Source organism: Lithobates pipiens, unplaced genomic scaffold (genome assembly GCF_037356315.1).
Source record: "Lithobates pipiens isolate NorthernLeopardFrog02 unplaced genomic scaffold, aLitPip1_a1.2 Scaffold_3, whole genome shotgun sequence".
NCBI lineage: Eukaryota > Metazoa > Chordata > Amphibia > Anura > Ranidae > Lithobates > Lithobates pipiens.
In genome coordinates this window covers 213,957,006-213,984,195 of record NW_027507790.1, presented here as the reverse complement: position 1 = coordinate 213,984,195, position 27,190 = coordinate 213,957,006, and the positions used below count along the sequence as shown (strand labels likewise).

The window sequence follows — 27,190 nt, the reverse complement described above, 5'->3', positions numbered from 1 at the left end:
TTCTTGTTCTTCTTGTTCTTCTCCAGGCGATGTTGACACGTCGCTCCCTCCGGCCGGAATGCCAGAGCCGCCCTGCGCTGTGACTTATATAGTGACAATGGGGCGGGGTCACATGGTATATGTCACATGGGTTGATGTCACATGGTGACCCCGCCCCCTTACGATGTCATAGTCCCCATGTGACATCAACCCATGTGACCAACCCATGTGACATATACCATGTGACCCCGCCCCATTGTCACTATATAAGTGACCGCACAGCGCGTCCCCGGCATTCCGGCCGGAGAGCTCGTCGAGTCAACATCGCCTGGAGAAGAACAAGAAGAACAAGAAGAAGAACAAGAACGGAAGGCGGCGACGGCGACAGAAGACCGGGCCACCGCCTGTAAAAGAGCTACAAGAAGGCGCGGTGGCCCGGCAGAAGAACCGAAGGCGGCGACAGAAGAACGGAAGACGGCGACAGAAGACCGGGCCACCGGACCAGGCGCGGTGGCCCGGCAGAAGAACCGAAGAGGGGGACAAGACCCCCGAAGTCGGGAGAAGAGGCCGGCGGCGGGGAGGAAGAAAGCCGGACTCCTCCGCTGGCAAAAGAGCTACACACACATAGCGGAGGAGTCCGGCGAGAAGACCCCCGAAGACGGAAGACCCCCGGCTGTGCAATAAAATATTTTTTCCCCCTGTGTTGTGTTTTTATTTGTACTTTATTTCACAGGTGAATGGGTAGGGGTACATTGTACCCCATACTCATTCACATAGGGTGGGGGGCCGGTATCCGGGGGCCCCCTTCTTAAAGGGGGCTCCCGGATTCCGATAAGCCCCCCGCCCGCAGACCCCGACAACCAACGGCCAGGGTTGTCGGGAAGAGGCCCTTGTCCTCATCAACATGGGGACAAGGTGCTTTGGGGTGGGGGGGCCGCGCGGCCCCCCCCTTCCCCAAGGCACCCCCCCATGTTGAGGGCACGCGGCCTGGTACGGCTCAGGAGGGGGGGCGCGCTCGCTCGCCCCCCTTTCCTGGCCGGCCGGGTAGCGTGCTCGGACAAGGGTCTGGTGTGGACTTGGGGGGAACCCCCACGCCGATTTTTTTCGGCGTTGGGGTTCCCCTTTAAGCCCATTCCAGGCGGCGGAGCCCGCGACGTCTCCTTCGCGGGCCCCGCCTACCTGTACACGCGCTCGAAATGGGCGGACTTTCCGAGCGGGAACAGTCCGCTCATTTCGAAAGTACAGCGGACAGGCCCACACACGGGCGGACTGTTCGCTCAAACACAGTTTCAGCGGACAGTTTTTCGGAATTTCCGAAAGACTTTGTCCGTCCAACTGTCCGCTGAAACTGTCCGCTGAAAGCCCACACACGAGCGGACTGTCCGCCCAAACACTGTTCAGCGGACAAGGTTGGGCGAACAGTCCGCCCGTGTGTACGCGGCCAAAGAGGCCACAGGGACATGTTAGACAGTATACCACACAGTCAGTGGAGCATTTGTGAAAATACTTGATAGGGTATGTTTGTCCTTTTACAACAAAATCCTTCTGGCCATGTCTCACAAACTGACAGGTTTTGCATAATGGTTTGCGGCATTGGTACATACCCAAGATAGCTAGAAAAGTGGGAATAGAACTACCAGGGGGAGGAGGTTTCTCTTTAAGTTTACTTGGTGCCACCTTGCTCTTAATATTAGGTGCTTTTCTGTACGCAAATATTGGCCTATTAGGAACAACAGGAAGGAGATACTCATCCTGAAGCAGCAAGGGCCAATGTCTCCGTACAATACTCTCCATCTGTTTGTGATGAGAATGAAATTGAGTGATAAAGCGTAAATCATTAAGATTTTTACTACCACGGATAGAGGTATATGAAGAGGGATTTGTATTTTTGTATTGAGAACATGCTGTTTCCACAAGATTTACTGGGAACCCTTTATCAAGGAATTTTGCTTTTAAAGTCTTACTCTGATTATCGTAATCATCAATTCTAGTACAATTCTTTTTCAGTCTGCAAAATTGGCTCTTAGGTATATTGTTGAGCCATTGGGGATAAAGACAATTTTTAAAGTGGAAAAATGTGTTCCCTGCACAAGGTTTGGTATAATTATTGGTATGAATATCTTTGCCAACAGAAAATAATTCTAAATCAAGGAAAGCTAACTTATCTTTATCCAGAATAGAGGTGAACTGTAAGCCCTTATTATTATTGTTACAATGTGTAACAAAATCTAAGACTGAAGATGCACTGCCATCCCAAATAATAATCACATCATCTATGTAACGACCATAGAACACAATGTGGGACAGAAAAGGATTGTTTTGCATATGTGCATGGATTCCCAATGCCCCATAGTAAGATTGGCATATGAAGGTGCAAAATTTGCCCCCATAGCAGTCCCATTCACTTGAAGAAAAAAACGTGTTATCAAATTTAAAATAATTGTGAGTGAGACAGAAAGAGGTAGCCTCAACAATAAAAGAGGCTTGCCTGGGGTTCAGCATAGGGTCCTGACACAAAAAGGATTGTATGGCGCTCAATCCCACATCGTGCGGTATGGAAGTATACAAAGATTGGACATCTAGGGAGACCCAGAGATAACTGGGCTCCCAAGAGTAGGGAGAAAGCAATTCCAGCAAATGGTGCCATCTCTAATGGAGGACTGGAGGGATTCGGCAAGTAGCTGAAGAAACTGGTCGACATATTGTGACAAGCCACTGTTAATACTACCCATGGCTGCCAGAATAGGACATCCAGGGGAATTAGTCAAATTCTTATGTACCATAGGTAAATGATATAGGTACGGGCACTGACCAAAGCAATACAGTGTTACCATAGTAACACTGTACTACTCTGGGGAAGTGATCAGTATTTTTGAACACATTATGATTTCTTATACCAATGCATTTCATTGGTATAAGCAACCATTTTCCTGAATTAAACTGATTCTTTTGTGTACTACAATGTTGCAGTCCCGCAAAAAAAAAAAATCCGTGATCACCGCCATTACTAATAAAAAAAAAATAATAAAAATTCTATAAAAATATCCAATGTTTGTAGACACTATAACTTTTGCGCAAACCAATCAATATATACGCTTATTGGGATTTTTTTACCAAAAATATGTAGCAGAACATATTTTGGCCTACATTTATGAAGAAATTTAGATTTTTTTTTCTAAATTTTATTGGATGTGTTTTATAGCAGAAACAAAACAATATTTTTTTATTTTTTTCAAAATCATCAGTCTTTTTTTGTTTATAGTACAAAAAATAAAAAACGCATAGGTGATAAGATACCACTAAAAGAAAGCTCTATTTGTGAGAAAAATACATTTTTGTGTACAGCGTCACCTGACCACGCAATTGTCAGTTAAAATAGCGCAGTGCCGTAACACAAAAAATAGCCTGGTCATGGAGGGGGGTAAACATTCCAGGGCTGAAGTGGTTATGATCATGTAATCTATTATCAAAGACAATGTAAAAAGGGGGAAATATTACTGCGCTGTCAAGAAAGAGAAATGTTGACAAATAATAAATAGAACAAGCAGAACTTTCTGTGAGATATGCACAGCATCAACCGAATATTTCAAAATAATTTGCGCCAAACAAATATATAAATTAAATAGTGATGTATGAATAATAAAAATAATGCGTACCCAGTCAAGTGATATCCAAGTTAATCACACAATGAAAGTACACCAAGAAATAAGTGATATTCAGAAAAGTAACTTCCATCTCTTAGAGAATAGCTGCTGGAGATAATACAAGCTTTTGGCTCTATACCCAGCCAGTGCATTTAGTAAGTCCAGAGAAGATTGTACTTCAAGAACTTCCACCGCCTCGATTGGGCACCATCGTACAGGAACCCCAAATGGAAATGAAAGCCTTCAAAGCATACAATCTTTGTGGGATTTATTGGTTAAAAAAAGTAGTACACTTAAAAGAATGCAAGTCGTTTCTGGCATAAAAACAAACCGGCCGGCTCAAAGTTGCAGCCCGTCACTCACTCCGGGACCTGCGTGAACACGGTTGCGCCTACCTATGCGTTAAGTCACAAATGACGTCGTCCTGCTTGGTGCACTTTCATTGTGTGATTATCACTTCACTTCACTTCACTGGATGGACTAATTGTTTATTCATCCTTCACTATTTCATTTATATATTTGTTTATCTCAACTTATTTTTGAATATGTAATCTATTGTTCATAAATGTGTTTCTTACTGCCTCCTTGTAATGCTCCTTTGAACCCCCCAAACCTTTCCTTTTTACCCTCACTTCTGTTTGTTTGCAGTGTGTGTTAGCTGTGTTCATGCGTACTGCTCTATACACACTACAAATCCCATAGTCCAAAATCTATAGTCTATAGGCCATTTCTCCATCTTGGTAGCAAGAAAGAAAGGGTGGCTAATTCCCAACATACAGCCGTGGAGAATGAATGTGGCCACCATCTAACGGAAGTTGGATCACAGGTTAAAAAAAAAAAAAAGGACTCTAGAAATATCAAGAGGCCGATAGCAGTAGAATATATTTTTTTACCTTACATTGATTTTTTTTTTCTTAAACCAGTGTCACTTTAACAACAACATTAATAAATGCATGATCTTTTAGATAAGTGTCACTGGTGTCAATTCACTCAGAGATAAATAGTCCATGAATTTTTGCCTGTAAAGAATACATGCAGCATTGATGCAGCGATCATAAAGAAATAAAATTGTCTTTCATTAAACTTGAATTTTGTGTCATTTTAATATGCTAAAAACCATATAACCTTTTTTTTTTTTTTGTTTTATTTGAAAGCAAAACATTCAATTTTATGCATAGAAAACAAAGAAAATACCATAGCACCATCTAGTGGGTAAAAAAGACAATTGCAGATGTGATTCATTTGCTGTTTAGTTGCAAGCTTTAACCAAACCTAACATCACACCTGCCAAAATGAATCATTTCCCCACCCCGCACATATCCTGATTATGACCTGTATATAAACTCAGTATCTTGTTTATCCCGCATTAACCACTATTTCACTTAAAATATTTTAAGCATTTTTATGGGTTAGATATTTTTATATCAATTGTATGTTTATCACATTGTATGTTTATCACATTATACAATTTATTTTACTGTTTATCAAATTAACTACTTCCCATCCAGTGTACTTATATATTTGTCCTGGATAGGAAGCAGTTATACCAGGATTGTGGCCGGTGATTGGCTTTCAGGTAAAACATCCGCCCAATCACTCTTAGCCCACGTACACACGGTCGGAGATTTTGGCAACCAAATCCGTCGAATTTTGTCTGTCGGATTTAGTCCGACGGATTGTGTCCAAAACTGTTGCATACACACGTTCGGACCAAGTTGTCTGATTTAGCGGTTGCCAAGAACGCGGTGACGTAATTTCGTTACGATGGGACTACATTCAGGCTAGTAGCCAATAGCTTTGATGTAGGAATTTGATCTGAGCATGCGTGGCACTTGGTCCAATCAAAATACGCTACACATGATCGGATTAGGTCCGACCGGCCCAGTTGGTCGGGAAATATTTCCAACATGTTGGAAAATTGGGTCGGACGGAGATTCGGATCAGAATCAGTCCGATGCATACCACACACAGTCGGATTATCTGACGACACGGTCTGATAAGACTCATTCCGACAGATTCTCCGACCGTGTGTACAAGGGCTTACAGGGCTCAGGAGCGGGCACCCAGCATCACCACTCGCCGCCCTTTCTGGGCTCTCCCATTCCGCCAGGGAGCATGGGACTGCTGTAAACAGTTAGGCTAGCTAACCATAAAGAAGATTAATTTGTCCATCTCCTCTGTAACAAATGAAGCCAGAAACAATGAGGATTTCGTCATTTCCCGTTTTGGTGCTGTGCTCCCAGTACAGCCAGGGAAGCAGCCAATCAAACAAATCTCTGACCTAAGGTCTTAGAGGGCAGAGGAGGGATCAGGGGTTTAATACACCAACAATCTCTCCATAAAGAGTACCTGTCACTATCAAAGCTGTCACAAGGGCCTTTCATTACATATTACAACCAACCTTTCAGACACCCACCATAACTCCCAAATTTATAATATAGAGGGGGATACCTTAGGGAGACCAGGTCCTGGCTTGGTTAAATTACACTGAATATTGGGCGGGGATTAATAGATTTTGAGCCTACATGCTTATACACCACACATAAACTGCAGACCTTACACTCACAAAATACCCCTTCAATATTATGGAGCAAATGTGAATCTTACAGACACACATAAACATCAGTACAAAGGATCATTTTTTTTTAATTCAAACACTAACCCCTTGAGTTACCTTTCAAAAAAAATCTCGAAGAAGCATACACAGATGAAGTACTGTACTGCCAAGCAACAGTTGTCAGATGAGATTATATTAGCTGGAGAGCTGGAGGAGGCACACTTTGCCTTTGGTTCCAAAGGAGCTGTCCCATAACTTCACGATGCAGAAGAATGGTGTTTACATTCAATTCCACAGAAAGCTCCTATGGAATCATCTGTAGAAGGATCGAAAATCTAGAAGCTGATATCTGGCAGTTTCAGCTCTACCAGCCACAGGTATCTGAGAAAAATGGTGAGTATGGGTGTTGTTTTTAAATGGTGCTGGGACAAAAAATGCTTTCCCTGTACCATTTCCAAAACATTTGTTTCTTTGGCATTGCACATGTGTGCCAAACATTGCATGCATTTTATTAGTGCCAAATATCTACATAAAGCAAATATAGAATCATGCTATTAATGCTGCAATGTAAACAATTACACTCCACTTTGAAAATATTATAAACACACATCTGGTAAAAGCAAGTTTTAATGCAGAAGAGTAAGATAATAAGAATAAAATAACATTCTTAAGAATATTACATAATTATTATTATTACTTAACAAAGCTCCTCCTCTGTATCTTGTATAATTACAGGAAATTGCAGTTTGTGTGAAGCAGTGAAATATGCCTTGCTTAATTCCTAAATTCTAACACCATCATCATCATTACTACATACCCAGTTCAACCTGAGCGTGTATGAATTTTATTCTCTAACAAATCCAATAGTCCAGTTTTATGACATCTAAATGTTTTTTAAAGTTGATAGCACTCTAGCCATTACCACTTCCTAGGGTAGAGTGTTCCACATTTTACTGCTCTAACAATAAAGAACCCTTTCTGAAATCTAAAGGTAAAACTTCTTTCTTTTAACATAAAATCATGGCCACGTGTCCTTTTCAGGGACCTTAAATTCAAGGGCGGGTGGACAGGGGTCACAGGAGTCATCATCGTGACTGGGACCCATATTACAGGGGGCCGGTGTGGGCCCCCTGTGTGCCTAGATAGGAAGAACAGAAAGGCTGGCTGAGACCGAGCTCCTTGATCCTCTGCCAAACTGTAAATCAGCACTGCGGGGAGCTGGTCACACTATTACCTAAAGTGAAAGCACAGAGTGTGCTGTGCTCTCTGCCTCCCCCTACAGTGCAGTACCTAGCAGGAAGAGAGGTACAGTACTGTCGTTTTTTTAAAAGGCTACCTATCTGCTGTATGTGTGTATGCATGTGTGCATGTGTGTATGTATATGTGTATGCATGTATGTATGTGTGTGTGCATGTACAAGATCTCACAAAAGTGAATACACCCCTCAAATTTTTGTAAATATTGTATTATATCTTTTCATGTGACAACACTGAAGAAATGACACTTTTCTACAATGTAAAATAGTGCAGTGTACAGCTTGTATAACAGTGTAAATTTGCTGTCCCCTCAAAATATCTCAACAAACAGTCATTAATGTGTAAACTGCTGGCAACAAAAGTGAGTACACCCCTAAGAGAAAATGTCCACATCGGGCCCAAAGTGTCAATATTTTGTGTGGCCACCATTATTTTCCAACACTGCTTTAACCCTCTTGGTCATGGAGTTCACCAGAGCTTCACATGTTGCTGCTGGAGTCCTCTTCCACTCCTCCATGGTGACATCACGGAGCTGATGGATGTTAGAGACTTTGTGCTCCTCCACCTTCCGTTTGAGGATGCCCCACAGATGCTCAATAGGGTTTACGTCTGGAGACATGCTTTGCCAGTCCATCACCTTTACCCTCAGATTCTTTAGCAAGGAAGTGATCATCTTGGTGGTATGTTTAGGGTCGTTATGTTGGAATACTGCCCTGTAGCCCAGTCTCCAAAGGGAGGGGATCATGGTTTGCTTTAGTATGTCACAGCACATCTTGGCATTCATGTTTCCCTCAATGAACTGTAGCTCCCCAGTGTTGGCAGCACTCATGCAGCCCCAGACCATGACACTCCCACCACCATTATGCTTGACTGTAGGCAAGACACACTTGTCTTTGTATTCCTCACCTGGTTGCTGCCACATATGCTTGACACCATCTGAACCAAATAAGTTTATCTTGGTCTCATCAGACCACAGGACATGGTTCCAGTAATCCATGTCCTTAGTCTGCTTGTCTTCAGATAACTGTTTGCAGGCTTTCTTGTGCATCATCTTTAGAAGAGGCTTCCTTCTGGGATGACAGCCATGCAGACCAATTTGATGCAGTGTGCGGCGTATGGTCTTAGCGCTGACAGGCTGACCCCCCACCCCTTCAACCTCTGCAGTAATGCTGGCAGCACTCATACGTCTATTTCCAAAAGACAACCTCTGGATATGACGCTGAGCACGTGCACTCAACTTCTTTGGTTGACCATGGCAAGGCCTGTTCTGAGTGGAACCTGTCCTGTTAAACCGCTGTATGGTCTTGGCCAACGTGCTACAGCTCAGTTTCAGGGTCTTGGCAATTTCTTATAGTCTAGGCCATTTTTATGCAGAGCAACAATTCTTTTTTTCAGATCCTCAGAGTTCTTTGCCATGAGGTGCCATGTTGAACTTCCAGTGACCAGTATGAGAGAGTGAGAGCGATAACACCAAATTTAACACACCTGCTCCCCATTCACACCTGAGACCTTGTACCACTAATGAGTCACATGACACCGGGGAGGGAAAATGTCTAATTGTGCCCAATTTAGACATTTTCCCTTAGGGGTGTACTCACTTTTGTTGCCAGCGGTTTAGACATTAATGGCTGTGTGTTGAGTTATTTTGAGGGGACAGCAAATTTACACTTTTATACAAGCTGTACACTCACTACTTTACATTGTAGCAAAGTGTCATTTCTTCAGTGTTGTCACATGAAAAGATGTAATAAAAATATTTGTATTTATATATGTATGTGTGTGTGTATGTGTGCATGCATGTGTGTGTATGTATGTGTGTGTGTGCGTATGTATATGTGTGTGCATTTATGTGTGTGGGTGTGCACATGTGCCGTGTGTGCGCATGTGCATGCATGTGTGTGTGTTTATACATGTGTGTGTGTTTATACATGTGTGCGTGGCTGTATGTGTGTACATGTGTGTTTACATGTGTGTGTATGTATGCACATTACAATACTAATCCTCCAATCAGAACTATTTATTTTTTTACTGTTTGTTCAAAGTACCAGCAAGAAAATAATTTTCCTTTGAAAAGCAATGTTCAGATCGCTTTCAGAAGAGTTTGACAGGTAAAGAGGCAATATGTTGCCTTCTAACTGCCTGTTTTAACCCCCTAAATGTATCATCACTATGCTGCAACTGCATGCAATGCACACAGTTACAGGGTGGTTGCAGTGCAGCCCCATTCACCTAGGGGTTTAACCCTTTCATGACTAAGCCTATTTTTGGCATTTGGTGTTTACAAGTTAAAATCCATATTTTTTGCTAGAAAATTACTTGAAACCCCCAAACATTATATATATATATATTTTTTTAGCAGAGACTCTAGAGAATAAAACGGCGATTGTTGCAATATTTTATGTCACACGGTATTTGCGCAGCAGTATTTTAAACGCAACTTTTTGGGAAAAGGGACACTTTCATGAATTTAAAAAAAACGAAACAGTAAAATTAGCCCTAATTTTTTGCATAATGTGAAAGATAATGTTACGCTGAGTAAATAGATACCAAATATGTCACACTTTATAATTGCACGCACTCGTGGAATGATGACAAACTACGTACCTAAAAATCTCAATAGGCGACGCTTTAAAAAAAAAAAATCCGGTTACCAGGTTAGAGTTACAGAGGAGGTCTAGTGCTAGAATTATTGCTCTTGCTCCAATGATCGCGGCGATACCTCACATGTATGATTTGAACACCGTTTACATATGTGGGCGCGACTTCCGTATGCGTTTTCTTTGCTTCGCGAGCTCGCGAGGACGGTGGGCACTTTAAAAAATTTATTTATTTATTTTAAAATTAATAAATTGTTTTTAAAAAAATATATATATTTTTGATCACTTTTATTGCTGTCACAAGGAATGTAAACATCCCTTGTGACAGTAATAGGTGGTGACAGGTACTCTTTATGGAGGGATCGGGCGTCTAAAAGACCCCCCACCCCTCCTTTACACTTCAAAGTATTCAGATCACCGTTTTCGGCGATTTTGAATAGTGTATATATTTTTAAATCCAGCGTCATTGGCAGCCGAGTAAAGGGGCGTCGCTTCCGTATTTACTGTTAGGAGACTGGAATGAAGCCGCTTACAGCTTCATTCCAGTCCCTGCCCAGCCGCCGGAGGCATCGGATGTGCGATCGGTGCTCCCGATTGAGCAGGATTACCGGTGAGAGTGGCGGGGGGGGGACACTTTTAGCCGCATCGGTTGTTGGAAAGCCAATCGCCCGCTGTAAAAATCGGTACCGGGATGATGCCTGCAGGTGCGGGCATCATCCCGGTATAACCCCCGGAAGCCGAGTACGAACATCTGCGTACGCTCGTCGGCAAGGAGTTAAGGGAGCCCTAATACTTTAAGGGAGCCCTGACTGGATAAAGATTGAGAAACACTGACATAGAGGAACCCATCTCTCAATTTACCTGCTACAGCGGGCCGAATGCCTGTGAGAGGGTGAGGAGGAGAAGCGGAGGAAAAATTTAGAGATTGGTTCCCTTATATGCAGCCACCCCATCCCCCCACTGCTCCTCCTATCCAGCTTCTTTCTACTGCCACCCTGTGAACTCTCCAGCCCCCCAGTACTTTTCTCCTGCCAGCTGGTGCAGGGGATCTGTCAGAATGAAGACTTTTTTCGGAATGGAGAGTCAACAGTTTATTACAGTTACTGGAGTCACCTTTGAAATATTTGTACATTGCAATCAGTGGCGGTGCATCAGTAAGGGTGCACGGGCACTGCCCCATCTCTCCCACCACCGCCTCTGGCACCAATAGATAGATTTATGCATTGCATGAATCTATCTATGGCCGCAGCTGCCACCCCCTATTCAGGTGCCCCGCCCCTTTTCTGCGCTGGGTGCTTGAATTACAGTGGCGGGAGGATGTTTTTGAAGCACCTGATTAGAGCCATAGGCTCTAATAGAGAGTCAAAAAAGGTGACCTGAGAGCGCCATGATGGGCGCTTGCAGGTCACTCAGCTGTGTTAGAAAAGTGAATGAATATTCACTTTCCTAATACTAAACCAGCTCTCCACCAATCAGGTGCTCGGATATGTTACCCGTCACCTGATTGGCTGAAAGGACAGGCGCTGTGATTGGACGCCTATCAGACATCCAATCATAGCAGAGGATGGGAAGAGAGGACAGAAGAAGACATTGAGGAGCTGTCCCACCGAGACAGGGTAAGTGAAGACGGCGGGTGGGGGCACACTGGCAGCATTTGATATGGAACAAATGGCAGCATTTGATGGGCACAGTGGCTGCGTTTGATGGCACAGTGGCTGCGTTTGATGGCACAGTGGCTGCATTTGAGGGCACAGTGGCTGCAATTGATGGGCACAGTGGCTGTGTTTGATGGCACAGTGGCTGTGTGTTGATAGTACAGTGGTGGCAATTGATGGGCAAAGTGGCTGTGTTTGATGGCACAGTGAGGCTGCAATTGATGTGTTTTTTTTTCAGAATTTTTCAGTTTATTTGGTCCCCCCAAACATTTTGAGCACCAGCCGCCACTGATTGCAATCATAAGCGTCTCTTCTCCAGACTAAATTGCTGTAATCTATGTAATCAATCTTTATAGCTGAGGTCCACCATCTCCCTCATTCATTTTGTTGCCTTTCACTTAAAGTGGTTGTAAACCCTTCCAACCAACTTTGACCTACAGGTAAGCCTAGATTAAGGCTTGTGAAACAAACAATGTAGCGCTAGAGAAAGAAAAATAAATATACAAACAATCTGGAAATGATTTGTACAAAAAGTGTAAGCAACCTGTGTTGAACCACAGGAACGTCTCACACTTATCTGTGTGAACAACAATATGTGTAATGTGCAATCACAATGGAATACACATGCAACTTATATGTGAAAAAATGCTGCAGCATTACTTGCACCCCACATTGCTTTTTTTAAATTGATTTTACTTTTAGTGATCACTTTTATATTTTTGTCAAATGCGTCTATTTTAATAAAACCAACTGGTTTATTTTTGACCTGCACTATTCGGAGCCCCCTCTTCTTTTTCTGTTTTCGGTTTATGTGATATTCCTTGGAGCTCCCATTTAAAAGTAAAGTTTTGCTACTCCCCACCTTGGAGACATCCCCTCTTTGGGCTATGGAAAACTTTGACCGGTGATCACCTGGACTACTTACCTTCGTCTGAGATAGAGGACATCTATGGGAGGATTGTTGGTCGGGATCGCTTCCCATTAAGAGCTGGAATACAATCCCTTTTGGGATAACACGCACTTTTGACCCACTGTTGTATGACAGGTGGGTCCAACAGTTCCGGTAAGGGTATTCAACTTATCTCTATTGATTGCTGTGTCTTCAGACATTACTACAGACAAGCAGATCTCTGTCTGTGGTTTTCCTGGAGCCTTAATCCTGGGTCCCCAAGAGAGAATTGGTTGACTCTGCTTAAATATTATATGAGGACTCTCATACAGATTGATACACTATTAATTGTCTGTATTTTTTGCTATATGACCTTATCGAATCACGTTTTTTTCACATATAAGTTGCATGTGTATTCCATTGTGTTTGCACATTACACATATTGTTGTTCACACAGATAAGTGTGAGGCCGCGTACACACGCGGGGACTGTTCGCTCAACTTTGTCCGCTGAACAGTGTTTCGGCGGACAGTCCGCTCGTGTGTGGGCTTTCAGCGGACAGTTTCAGCGGACAGTCTGCTGAACAAAGTTTTTCGGAAATTCCGAAAAACTGTCCGCTGAAACTCTGTTTCAGCGAACAGTCCCCTCGTGTGTAGGCTTGTTCGTCAAACTAAGTTCCGCGCATGCTCAGAAAGGATTTACACGCCGAAGTTTGCATTGCAGTGTATAGGACGTCGTATTTTTCGTCCCATCGTACGTGCCGTTCACGTCATCGCGCACGGTTTCAGCGGATTGTTCGTTCGTCGTGTGTGGGCAAGTCCGTCCATGCTAATTTTGAGCGGACTGTCCGCTGAAACTGTTTGGCGGACAAAGTTGGGCGAACAGTCCCCGCGTGTGTACGCGGCCTGAGACGTTCCTCTGGTTCAACACAGGTTGCTTACACTTTTTGTACAAATCATTTCCAGATTGTTTGTATATTTATTTTTCTTTCTCTAGCGCTACATTGTTTGTTTCACATTTATTGTAACTTTGTTTGTTTGAGTGTTAGCTGCTTGTTGTATTTTAGTAGCGCAGTGTTTTCCCTTTTTCTTTATATCTCACCTAGATTAAGGCTTACCTGTAGGTCCAAGAAATATCTCCTAAACCTACACGGTTTAGGAGATATTTGCCGAAAGACAGGCACCGCTGTCTACGGCACATACAGCGTAGACAGCGGCACGCAGGCACACTGAGCACGCCGCGGTCAGCGGCGATATGCCGCGAGTGACGGCTCACGTGCGCATGCGCGGGAGTGACGTCATCGTGGCTTCACCGAATGACAGCGGCGGAGCCGCGAGACCCACCGAGAAGATGGATGCGCCGTACTACAGGGGACAGCGGTGACTTCGCTGGCTCCTGTGTCAGGTAAGTGACACATAATGGACTACTATACGATGCATAGTAGTCCATTATGCTTTACATTTGCAGGGAATGAAAGAGGAAGTAAACTCATCAGGGTTTACTTCCTCTTTAACTCTTTAAAATTCAACAACATCTATCTTGAGGATTGGTGACCAAATCTTGAATGTACAGTATGTCCTTTTTAATAAATGAAAGCTTTATTAGCTGAGGCTTGGCACTGCATTCTTTTATTAAGTCTGATCTATAAGCTCCCGTTTCTCATCACTGATAGATCTATAGATATTTATAAATCTATAAATATTTGAAAAGCAATTTTTAGATCAGACTTTCGTATCCTCCTAGGTCTCATCTTTGTATCTGGTAAGGCCTCGTTTGCACGGGGTGTACTACAGCATGCTCCCATACAAGAGCTGTGTTTACCTACACTGTGTGTATGGGGCTGTGCACCCACATGGATGTCAAATTGGGAACAGTGAATGTGTCTGTGCAGCCGCTGCATCCCAATTGCCATGCATTGGACTGCCTGCACAGGGATACACACAACACCTATGCAGCCCTGTGCGGGTAAACACAGCCTCCACACGGGCGTACAATGTAGTATGCCCCGTGTGAATGAGGCAAGAAGAGAAAGGAGTGGACAAATGGCACTTCAGCTTCTGTGTGTGAAAGCCACAGCGCTCATAGTCACAGCATCAAAAGTATACCAAAGGTTTTACTGTATAATGAATAGTTATGTTAATGTTCATATGACTGTGAAAATACTGCCATCATCTGGTAATTTTGGTTATTGCACCATTATTTTCTGTGTTCCTTTCTATGTTTTGCCCATTTTTTTTTATGCATTTCCTTTTCCTTCACATTGGGCTTATGGGATAAGAGATGGTCACTTGTCTAGGCCTCATATGCAATCTGCTTGCATCCAGAACACATTCCCATGTTTTGAGATGCAAATCCCATCTTTGAACCATCTGCCACATCTTGTTGCCTGCCATACCTCCTGCTTTCAATAAACATCCACACTGAAAATGTGTTGGATAAGTTCAGCTATCTGATAAAAACTGTCTGCTGTGATTATATCTGCTTATACAGGCCAAGTATGGGTCTCAGCAAGAGATAAGTCACTATTACAACAGTTGGAGTCAGAATAGCAAAAACTCTACTATACAGCCTTAATGAAAGCGTGAATATTAAAGAAATTACAGTGATACTGTGAAAGTGTCTAACAAACTGCTGGTATGAAAAAAAAAACTATCCAAATGCCAAATTGTACTTACCTGAAATCACAGTAATGCAACAAACTTTCTTTCTTCTTTTATTTACTTCCTTGGGTTCTTCTTTGGGTGTCCACATTACTCCCTTTGACACACCATGTTAAGTGTACAAACATGCACTATCACAGGAAACCACTGAAAAAAATACTTAGTACCCAATAATAGTGCTATAGCAAAAAAAAAAATAGGCACGGAACCAGATAGTAAAGGAAAACCTAATATATTGTCACCCAGTAGGGTTAGTAACTTATCAAGCATAAAATGGATTAAAAATGGTAATAACATAAATACGTATACAATGGGATTAACAGTAAGAACTAGGCATAAAACTTAATTGGATTTTTGAAACTTTTTTAACTAATAAAAAAATAAAAAGTGGGGCGTGCAAAATTATTCGCCCCCCTTGCATTAATACTTTGTAGAGCCACCTTTTGCTGCGATTACAGCTGCAAGTCGCTTGGGGTATGTCTCTATCAGTTTTGCACATCGAGAGACTGAAATTCTTGCCCATTCTTCCTTGCAAAACAGCTCGAGCTCAGTGAGGTTGGATGGAGAGCGTTTGTGAACAGCAGTTTTCAGCTCTTTCCACAGATTCTCGATTGGATTCAGGTCTGGACTTTGACTTGGCCATTCTAACACCTGGATACGTTTATTTGTGAACCATTCCTTTGTAGATTTTGCTGTATGTTTGGGATCATTGTCTTGTTGGAAGATAAATCTCCGTCCCAGTTTCAGGTCTTTTGCAGACTCCAACAGGTTTTCATCCAGAATGGTCCTGTATTTGGCTGCATCCATCTTCCCCTCAATTTTAACCATCTTCCCTGTCCCTGCTGAAGAAAAGCAGGCCCAAACCATGATGCTGCCACCACCATGTTTGGCAGTGGGGATGGTGTGTTGAGAGTGATGAGCAGTGTTGCTTTTACGCCAAACATATCGTATTGCATTGTGGGCAAAAAGTTCGATTTTGGTTTCATCTGACCAGAGCACCTTCTTCCACATGTTTGGTGTGTCTCCCAGGTGGCTTGTGGCAAACTTTAGACGAGACTTTTTATGGATATCTTTGAGAAATGGCTTTCTTCTTGCCACTCTTCCATAAAGGCCAGATTTGTGCAGTGTACGACTGATTGTTGTCCTATGGACAGACTCTCCCACCTCAGCTGTAGTTCTCTGCAGTTCATCCAGAGTGATCATTGGCCTCTTGGCTGCATCTCTGATCAGTCTTCTCCTTGTCTGAGCTGAAAGTTTAGAGGGACGGCCAGGTCTTGGTAGATTGCAGGGGTCTGATACTCCTTCCATTTCAAAATGATCGCTTGCACAGTGCTCCTTGGGATGTTTAAAGCTTGGGAAATCTTTTTGTATCCAAATCCGGCTTTAAACTTCTCCACAACAGTTTTACGGACCTGCCTGGTGTGTTCCTTGGTCTTCATGATGCTCTCTGTGCTTTCAACAGAACCCTGAGACTATCACAGAGCAGGTGCATTTATACAGAGACTTGATTACACACAGGTGGATTCTATTTATCACCATCAGTCATTTAGGACAACATTGGATCATTCAGAGATCCTCGCTGAACTTCTGGAGTGAGTTTGCTGCACTGAAAGTAAAGGGGCCGAATAATTTTGCACGCACCACTTTTCAGTTTTTAATTTGATAAAAAAGTTTCAAAAATCCAATAGATTTCGTTCCACTTCACAATTGTGTCCCACTTGTTGGTGATTCTTCACAAAAAATTTAAATTTTATATCTTTATGTTTGAAGCCTGAAATGTGGCAAAAGGTTGAAAAGTTCAAGGGGGCCGAATACTTTCGCAAGGCACTGTATGTGCATTGCAGAGTGCTCAATGTATGGATTGTGTAAAACCAATGTTAAATACATTTCAGAGTTTCCCTTGTAACACTCATGGCATGGCAACACACCACAATGAAATACAGTACGTTGAATTTTATTTTTTCCAGGAGACATCAACGGAGAACACATTGGTTTGAACTGGCATGACACCAAATATATTTTTAACTCTGCATGCATGCAACTAACCTCTAGTGTAAAGGCTATTCTTCAACTCACGACCATTAATACAAGTGTCATTCTTCCCACTGACCACCAATATAATGGCTATTCTTACATTAATAACTGATAAAAGGGCAACTCTTCCACTAACAACCAATATAAGGGCAATTCTTCCCACTGACCACCAATATAATGACTATTTTTTTTCTATTGAAAAAGCCCATGGCATGCAAACACACCCAAAAAACTTCCACCCGGTGCATAAAAAAGTGCACACACATAAAGAGTGAAACACTAAAAAGTGCAGACGGGTGCCTGATGTCCTCCAAAAAAAGGACCATACCTTTATCCCCCGGGGCGTTAGGCTCCAGACGGGGACTGAGGTACCAGACTCAACAAGTGGTCCCCGGACAAAACCGGAAGACCTCCTTTCCCCGGGAGGACTGCCGAAACAGAACCTCCTAGGTACTTGGTACTATGGGGGCTTCCCCGAAGGTAGGCCCCCCTCAATGGAGATTGGACCAAGCCAGAAGGCCTATGTCCGCTCTCCCTCAAGACGTTCAGGATTGGTCCGAGGACCGACACCCTACTAATCAAAACGTGAAGTGACAAACAGTGACAAAACACACACAGATAAAATAAATAAAAAGTGAGGAAGGGATAGTGGAGAGGAGAGTGAAAAGTGGCCATTGTGCAATACAATGGCCGGCCCTCCGGCCAGGAATCAAAAATTCCTCTGGTCCTAGCCAAAAGGCCGGTGTAAAAAAAGCGTGTAATGGTGACGTGACCTAGGTGCCAAAATCAAAGTGCAGAGCACAGTGAATAAGGCACCCCTGGACTGCCACTCCAGGGGCACATTACTATGGGCTTTCCAACAAAAACATCCCCGACAGCCCAGACCACGACAGCCCCCACCACAGCCAGAAAGGCATGGAGATCAGCGAGCTTAGTGAGACCCTTTGCCATCAGGTCAAACCCTCACTCCCGTCACTCCTACCTAATTATATTCGAAAGGTACAGGCCGCCCCCCTGCTGGAACAGGAGAGATAAGCGTTCCCTCCCAAAAAACTGACTGGGGCTAAAGCTGGCACAATCCAAGCCGGTCTGCCAGGGTCCCCTCCCCTGGCGCCGACCAGTGGTTCTCCGCCCCCATCAGAAGGCTTCCCGAACCGGCTACGAACCGGTCCGGCTCACCTTTACACCAACAGGCTTTGCATAGCAACCGCCACCCCTGCTCCACCGCCGTAGAACAGGGACGGTAAGCAAGCGCCACCTATTGGTAACTGATAAGAACAGATACTACACTTGATCTTAGCCAAAAGGCCGAGAAGCGACTATTCTTGCACTAATAACTAGGGATGAGCTTCGAGTTCGAGTCAAACTCATGTTCGACTGGAACATTGCCTGTTCGCCGAACAGCGAACAATTTGGGGTGTTTGCGGCAAATTCGAAAAGCCGTGGAACACCCTGTAAAAGTCTATGGGAGAAATCTAAAGTGCTAATTTTAAAGGCTTATATGCAAGTTATTGTCATAAAAAGTGTTTGGGGACACGGGTCCTGCCCCAGGGGACATGTATCAATGCAAAAAAAAAAGTTTTAAAAATGGCAGTTTTTTCGGAAGCAGTGATTTTAATAATGCTTAAGTGAAACAATAAAAGTGTAATATTCCTTTAAATTTCGTACCTGAGGGGTGTGTATAGTGTGCCTGTAAAGGGGCGCATGTTTCCCGTGCTTAGAACTGTCCCTGCACAAAGTGTAATTTCTGCAGGAAAAAAAGTAATTTAAAAGCACTCGCGGCTATAATGAATTGTTGGCTTCCCGTAATACAGAGAACAGTCATTGAAAGTCATTGATAAAAAAAAAAAGCGTGGGATTCCCCACAAATTCAATTACCAGGCCCTTCAGGCCCGGTATGGATATTAAGGGGAACCCCATGTCAAATTTAAAAAAAAATGACTTGGGGGTCCCCCCAAATATCTATGGATTTTTAGGGGGATCTCCACGGCTATTTTTTTTCAGAGCACGCAACCTGGCAGGCCACAGGAAAAGAGGGGGGGACAAGACAGCACCTCCCCTCCTGTACCGTACCAGGCCACATGCCCTCAACATTGGGAGGATGCTTTGGGGGTCTGTGACCCCTCAAAGCACCATGTCCCCATGTTGATGTGGACAAGGGCCTCATCCCCACAACCCTGGCCGGTGGTTATGGGGGTCTGCAGGTGGGGGGCTTATCAGAATCTGGAAGCCCCCTTTAACAAGTGGACCCCCAGATCTTGCCCCTATTTGAAATGGTAAGGGGGTACAAAAGTACCCCTACCATTTCACAAAGAAAGTGTAAAAAATTGTTAAAAAACACACACACACCGTTGGGAAAAGTCCTTTATTTAAAATAAAAAAAAAATTAAAAAAAGATTCCAGCGGTGGTAATCCACTCTTGCTATCCAGTGATGGCTGATCTCTTCTCCGGGGTCCAGCGATGCCTGATCTCTTCTCCAGAGTCTCGCGATGAGTGATCTATCCCGATGGTCCAGCGCAGCGCATCCATCCTGTCTCTACCGGAGACACTGCAGGAATCCCGGAAGCCTGACAGGTTTTAGCTAAGGAGGACGGGGCCACCTGTCACTTGACCCCGCCCCCCTCTGACGCAAGGGGAAACCCGGGCTTCTCCAGTGACGTGCGGGTGCCCCCCTCTGATGTTACGGAAACCTGCATTACATCAGAGGGGACGGGGTCACCCGTACATCACTGGGGAAGCCTGCGCCCCTTTACAGGCATACTATAGACACCCCCAGGTACGAAATTTAAAGGAATATTACACTTTTATTGTTTCACTTTAAGCATTATTAAAATCACTGCTCCTGAAAAACTGGCATTTTTAAAACTTTTTTTGCATTGATACATGTCCCCTGGGGCAGGACCCAGGTCCCCAAACACTTTTTAGGACAATACCTTGCATATAGGCCTTTAAAATTAGCACTTTTGATTTTGAATGTTTGAGTCCCATAGACTTTAATAGGGCTCTAAAGTTTGCACGAAGTTTAGGTCTGTTTGCAGGTTCTAGTGCAAACCAAACAGGGGGGTGTTCGGCTCATCCTTACTAATAACCAATAAAAGGGCCACTCTTCCACTAACAACCAATATAAGGGCCAATCTCAATGACCACAATATAAGGGTCATTCGTCCCAATGATAAATGTGATATATACTTGCAAGCTGCTATAGTATTATTATGTGAAATTTACTCTATAACTATTGCGGTTCGCTCACACCAAAACACCCTCTTATATAGTGTGTGCAATATACAGGTCACATCGCTTCCTCAGGGGGAGGAAGACATGTGACATGTGGCGTAACGCGTAGGGGAGGGACCATGTTTGCCTGAGGGGCCACAGCAGTAAACCAACCAGGGATTTTTATTATTGTTACATGCATTTGGATCCATGCTTGTTATTGTCTGTTGCTCTTGGAACACCTTTTAAATGTGAGTGCATTCATTGGATTTTTATTAATAAAAGGCTAAAAGGTTTTAAAAGATTGAGCACTATGTATAGTTTGCTTTCATGGTGACTGGCTGGAGAGGAGGTGAGAGGGAATAAGGGCACAGAGCCTGGAGGATAACGTTACGTCACATTAGCAATTATAATCCCTTATGCCGCGTACACACGATCGGAATTCTTGTCGGAAGAAGCTCTGAATGTTTTCCCGACGGAATTACGACGGAATTCCGCTCAAGCTGTGTGTGCCTACACACGGTCACACCAAATTCTGATAGTTTAGAACGTGGTGACGTACAACATGTACGACGTGACTAGAAAAAGGAAGTTCAATAGCCAGTAGCCAATAGCTTCTGTCTCGTAGTTGAATCTGAGCATGCGTGATTTTTTGGAGTGTCGGAATTGCATACACACGATCGGAATTACCGATAGAAAGTTTTTTTGGCTGGCAGAAATTCGGACAGCTAAATTCCGATGGAGCATACACACGGGCGCATTTTCTGATGAAAAGCTCTCATCGGACGCGGCATTAGTTCCTTGAGCATGCTGGCTGGAGTAATAGGAGGAGGAATGAAGGAGATGGTTTAAACAACGGATGTGCATACTCTCATACCATAACTTTATATGTTTTCCCTGTAACTAAACAAGGCGCATATTGATCATTTACTGGTCACAACTCTGAGGAGAGGGCGCATCTGGTGGAGGAATATCACGTATATGTGGTGAAGTCGTCTCTGCACTTAAGGACTCTATTAAAATACTGTTTGCTGCATACAAGCACTTTATGAATTTTTCCATATTTTTTGTTATTTCTATTTTTTACTTATTCATGTGGATTTCACAATGATCCTGATAAGATTTTGCAATTATTCATGATTTGTATAATGAGCTTGTAAATCATCTTTTATTTGTGATTTTTTTTTTTTATCCAAAGCACTAGAAATTTTGAATCACTGGCACTGATTTTATTTAATTATCATATTTAGGATTTAAAGAGATAGCACCACTATCCACATAGGAGGGCAACACCACTCCAATGACTACCAATATGAGAGCCATTCTTCTCAGTGGTCTCCAATATAAGGGCCATTCTTCCTGAGCACCAATATAAAGGCCATTCATTTCAGGAACCACCAATACAAGTGCCATCCTTCCTACTATCACATTTCTCAAAATACTATTCCAAATAGAAGTGTGGGCTGTACATTTAAGGAAGTTAGGTATGTAAAGCTGCAGCAGAATTATAAACAACGCATTGTACAAGATAGTTCCTGTATTTTGTGTTATTTACATCCTGCAATACCAGGAAACACTCTGTTCACTGTATTAATATCGTCTTTAGTTCCCGAAACAGGTATTACTGTACACAGCACCCAGCAGTGCTTAATTACTTTGCCAGGTACAGCACACAGCTTGCCAAAGCTTACTGCCTTGGTATGTTCTTCCCATAGCAGAGCTGAAGTGTAGTGTACACATATAATACCTTCCCTTGCCCCACTAGTGCAATTCACATGCAATTAAAATGTTTTAATCAACTCTAATGGTTTAAAGTGGATGTAAACCCACTCTCATCCTTTCTAAACTACTGCAATATTGGTTATCTAGAAGGATATACATGCCTCCTGCATGTATACTTACCCCGTTTCCCCGAAAATAAGATCTAGCGTGATTGTCGGTGATGGCTGCAATGTAAGCCCTACCCCAAAAATAAGCCCTACCCTGTTTCCCCAAAAATAAGCCCTACCCTGAAAATAAGACCTACAAGGACTTTAACTAGGGCTTATTTGGGGGGTAGGGCTTATTTTGTAGTCATTACCGACAATCACGCTAGGTCTTATTTTTGGGGCAACTGGGTATCTGTCTAATGTCTCCCCTCAATCTGCTATGAGACCCAAAAAACTGCAGATTTTGTGGGTGGGTCTGTTTTCTAGGGCTCAGTGGGTGGAGTTGTGATGTCAGTAGACTCCCCGCCCATCTCTACACTCCCCTTATCAACATGCATTTTCTCCTGTGTATTTCTTACACTGAACTTCTGCTATGATCTCTAGCATCCAGTCCAAACCCAGAAAAGTCCCCACATGACTTCAGCATGCCAAATCATGCTGAGGTGTGAAACAGCCAATCCTTGCAGAGCTGCTGAAGAAAGGAGTGGGAGGGAATTAAAAAATAATGCATGTCTCTTAGGCTAGTGCACGAGATATGTAAATCACCTGTCACTCACAGCAAGGCAGAGGATTTGACAAAGTTTTTTTCTGTTTGTCAAGATTTATCTCACTGAAAAATAAAAAAGGATTGCTCAGAGCTGGATTAACTTTTTGTGGCAAGACTGGGCTCAAATGATAAGAAATCTTATACTCTACATTATGACATAAAAAAAAAAATTTGGGTTTACATCCACTTTAAAAAAATACCACATTTGAGACCCAGTGATATCATCACTGTGTGTCTGTTGCTCTTTGCTCATGTTTGGTGTCAGGGGCTGGAGGGCTTCTATACACATCACAGCATTCTGCCTTGGATCCTTTTAACCACTTGCAGACCGGACCATTTTGCTGGTCAAAGACCAGACCACTTTTTGCGATTCGGCACTGCGTCGCAGTGACAATTGCGCGGTCGTGCGACGTGGCTCCCAAACAAAATTGACGTCCTTTTTTTCCCACAAATAGAGCTTTCTTTTGGTGGTATTTGATCACCCCTGCGGTTTTTATTTTTTGCGCTATAAACAAAAATAGAGCGACAATTTTGAAAAAAATGCATTATTTTTTACTTTTTGTTATAATAAATATCCCCCAAAAATATATAAAAAAACGTTTTTTTCCCTCAGTTTAGGCCGATACGTATTCTACATATTTTTGGTAAAAAAAATCGCAATAAGCGATTATTGATTGGTTTGTGCAAAAGTTATAGCGTTTACAAAATAGGGATAGTTTTATAGCATTTTTATTAATAATTTTTTATTATTTTTTTTTTACTAGTAATGGCGGCGATCAGCGATTTTTATTGTGACTGCGACATTGTGGGGGACCCATCGGACATTTTTGACACATTTTTGGGACCATTGTCAGTTATACAGTAATCACTAGTGATGGACGAACTTCCGACGGGACGTTTCGCGAAAGCGAAATGCGAACGGACCCAAACGTTCGCGAAACCGAACGTTCGCCGCGGGCCCCATTGACTTCAATGGGAGGCGAACTTTGCAAACCTTCATGTCGAATTTGCGGCCACGTGGTAATTATTAGGGGGTAAAACGTAGTCCCACCATCTGGACAATGACATAATACATGTATGAGGTGAATTTGGGATCGATAACTACAAGCATTTTTATTTTATTTGGGAAATTGTTCTAACAATTCAGGACTATGGAGCTAATGAAGGCAATGGAGGAGAGGGAAGGTCAGGGACCAGGGTAGGCAAAGAAGAGGGTGCAGGAGATGATCACCACATACAGCGCTGACAGCAGCACCGTGACATACAGCGCTGACAGCAGCACCGTGACATACAGCGCTGACAGCAGCACCGTGACATACAGCGCTGACAGCAGCACCGTGACATACAGCGCTGACAGCAGCACCGTGACATACAGCGCTGACAGCAGCACCGTGACATACAGCGCTGACAGCAGCACCGTGACATACAGCGCTGACAGCAGCACCGTGACATACAGCGCTGACAGCAGCACCGTGACATACAGCGCTGACAGCAGCACCGTGACATACAGCGCTGACAGCAGCACCGTGACATACAGCGCTGACAGCAGCACCGTGACATACAGCACTGACAGCAGCACCGTAAGCAGCCCCAGGAGGAAGTCAGCACAGCACAGGGATGGTGTGATCCCCTCATAATAAGAACCCCCAGGAGGAAGTCAGCACAGCACAGGGATAGTGTGATCCCTTCATAATAAGAACCCCCAGGAGGAAGTCAGCACAGCACAGGGATATCATAAGCAGCCCCAGTAGAAATATGACACCGCTCAACCTCTTCAAAGAGGAGGGTAGGGGCATATAGTACGGTGTGCTTTTTTGGGTCAAGGAAGTGAGCCAAATGAATTAAGAAGGTCTGTGTGCTTGATTAAAAAAATAGTTTATAGACATATACATGGTCTACTGGTCACATGTGTTGAATTCCTCCGAGATCCATGCCTCATTCATTTTTAGAAATGTGAGGTAGTTAACACTGTGGTGAGCTAGGCGAGTACGCTTATCGGTCACAATCCCCCCTGCTGCGCTGAACGTCCTTTCGGACAGGACACTGGATGAGGGGCAAGCCAACAGTTCGATTGCAAATTGGGCAAGCTCTGGCCAGAGGTCAAGCCTGCCCACCCAGTAGTCTAGGGGTTCATCACTCCTCAGAGCGTCCACATCGGCCGTTAACCCAATGTAGTCGGACACCTGACGGTCTAGGCGTTCCCTGATGCTGGATCCGGATGACACCTGTCGATGGGTCGGCTGAAAGAATGACCTCATATCCGAAGTCACCAACACATCTTCAAACCGGCCTCTTCTTGCAGGCGCTGTTGGATTGGTACCCGCAAATCCTTCTCTGGGAGTGGGAATTGCTCCTCTGCCAGCGCACGCAAAAGCAGAATGCAGCATTTCTCGAAGCAAGGCCTGGAAGTGCTGCATTCTGACAGCCCTCTGCGACGGCGGTAACATTTCCGCCATTTTGTGTTTGTACCGGGGGTCTAAGTACGTTGCCACCCAGTACTGGTCCTTGACCCTCATGCTTTTTATACGGGGGTCCCTATTAAAACACTGGAGCATGAAGGCCCCCATTTGCACTAAAGTGGAAGCGGTGTGGTGGCCTGGCTCCTGCTCATCATCCAGGATAATGTCGTCCTCTTCATTCTCCTCTCCCCATCCTCGCACAACAGGGATCCCAGAAAGGTTTAAAGCATGCTCTTCTTGCTCCTGCTCATCCGCCCCGGCACCATCCTCCTCTGACTCCTCATCAGACTCCTGTTGTTGACTTGTCTCAGATAGAGTAGCCCCCCCCTGGGAATTCATCCAGCATTGCGACTTCCTCATCTTCCCGCTCCTGCTCCTCCACAGCCTGATCAATGACACGACGCAATGCACGCTCCAGAAAGAAGGCATAAGGTACCATGTCACTGATGGCGCCATGGCTGCGACTGACCAGTTTGGTGATCTCCTCAAATGGCCGCAGAAGTCTGCATGTGTCGCGCATGAGCAGCCACTGGCGCGGTGAAAAAAAACCCAGCTCCCCAGAACCGTTTCTTTCGCAGAGTTCATACAGGTAGACGTTAACTGCACGTTTCTGCTGGAGCAGCCTATCAAGCATATAGAAGGTTGAGTTCCATCGCGTCGGGCAATCGCAAATAAGACGTCTGACCGGCAGATGGTGTCGCCGCTGAATGTCAGCAAGGCGAGCCATGGCCGTGTAAGATCTTCTGAAATGGGCCGAGATTTTCCTTGCCTGCCGCAAGATGTCCTGGACCCCAGGGTATTTGACAAGGAATCGCTGCACGACCAAGTTTAAGACGTGTGCCATGCACGGCACGTGCGTGATTTTGCCCTGTTTCAATGCGCTAAGCAGATTGGCACCGTTGTCACACACCACTTTACCAACTGTCAAATTGAGCGGTGTTAGCCACTCATCTGCCTGTGAACGCAAAGCTGAAAGGAGTGCCGGGCCAGTGTGGCTCTTTGCTTCCAGGCACAACAGACGCAGCACGGCATGGCAACGTCTCACCTGGCATGTGGAATAGGTTCTGGGGAGCTTGGGCGGTGCAGTGGAAGAGACGCTAGCAGCGGAAAAGGAGGAGGCAGCTGAGGAGGAGAGGGAGGAGGATGGAGTAGGAGGAGGAGAAGAAGAGTCAGGCCTGCATGCAATCCGTGGCGGTAAAACCAAATCTACACGGGTGCCACGGGTTACATGCTTGACGGCCGTCAGAAGGTTCACCCAGTGGGCAGTAAAACTGATATACCTTCCCTGCCCGTGTTTGCTAGACCACGTGTCTGTGGTCAGATGTATCTTGGCACCGACACTGTGTGCCAGAGATACATTCACTTGCCGCTGAACATGGCCATATAGCTCTGGGATGCCCTTCTCTGAGAAATACTTCCTTCCTGGGACCTTCCATTGTGGTGTTCCAATGGCCACAAATTTGCGAAAGGCCTCCGAGTCCACCAGTTTATATGGCAGTAGTTGGCGGGCTATGAGTTCTGACAAGCCAGCCGCCAACCGTTGGGCAAGAGGGTTATCCGGCGTCATCATTTTTTTACGCTCAAACATTAGGCCCACGGAAGCCTGCCTTTTTGCAGAAAAATGTGAGCTTGGCGTGATGGAAGGTGGAGTGGAGGACAATTGTGAGGAGAGAGGAGAAGGAGAAGTAGAAGACGAGGCTGGACGGTGAGAGCCTGCAGTGTGGCTTTGTGTGTTCCGTTGCTCCCACTGGGCTCGGTGATGGCTGCTCAT

At 44.3% G+C, this 27,190-nt stretch overlaps 1 pseudogene; it reads right to left on the bottom strand.

Annotated features, from left to right (window-relative positions):
* Positions 1-18,509: 18,509 nt before the first annotated feature.
* Positions 18,510-18,591, bottom strand: LOC143941755 (U2 spliceosomal RNA; annotated as a pseudogene).
* Between the last annotated feature and the right edge of the window lie 8,599 nt (positions 18,592-27,190).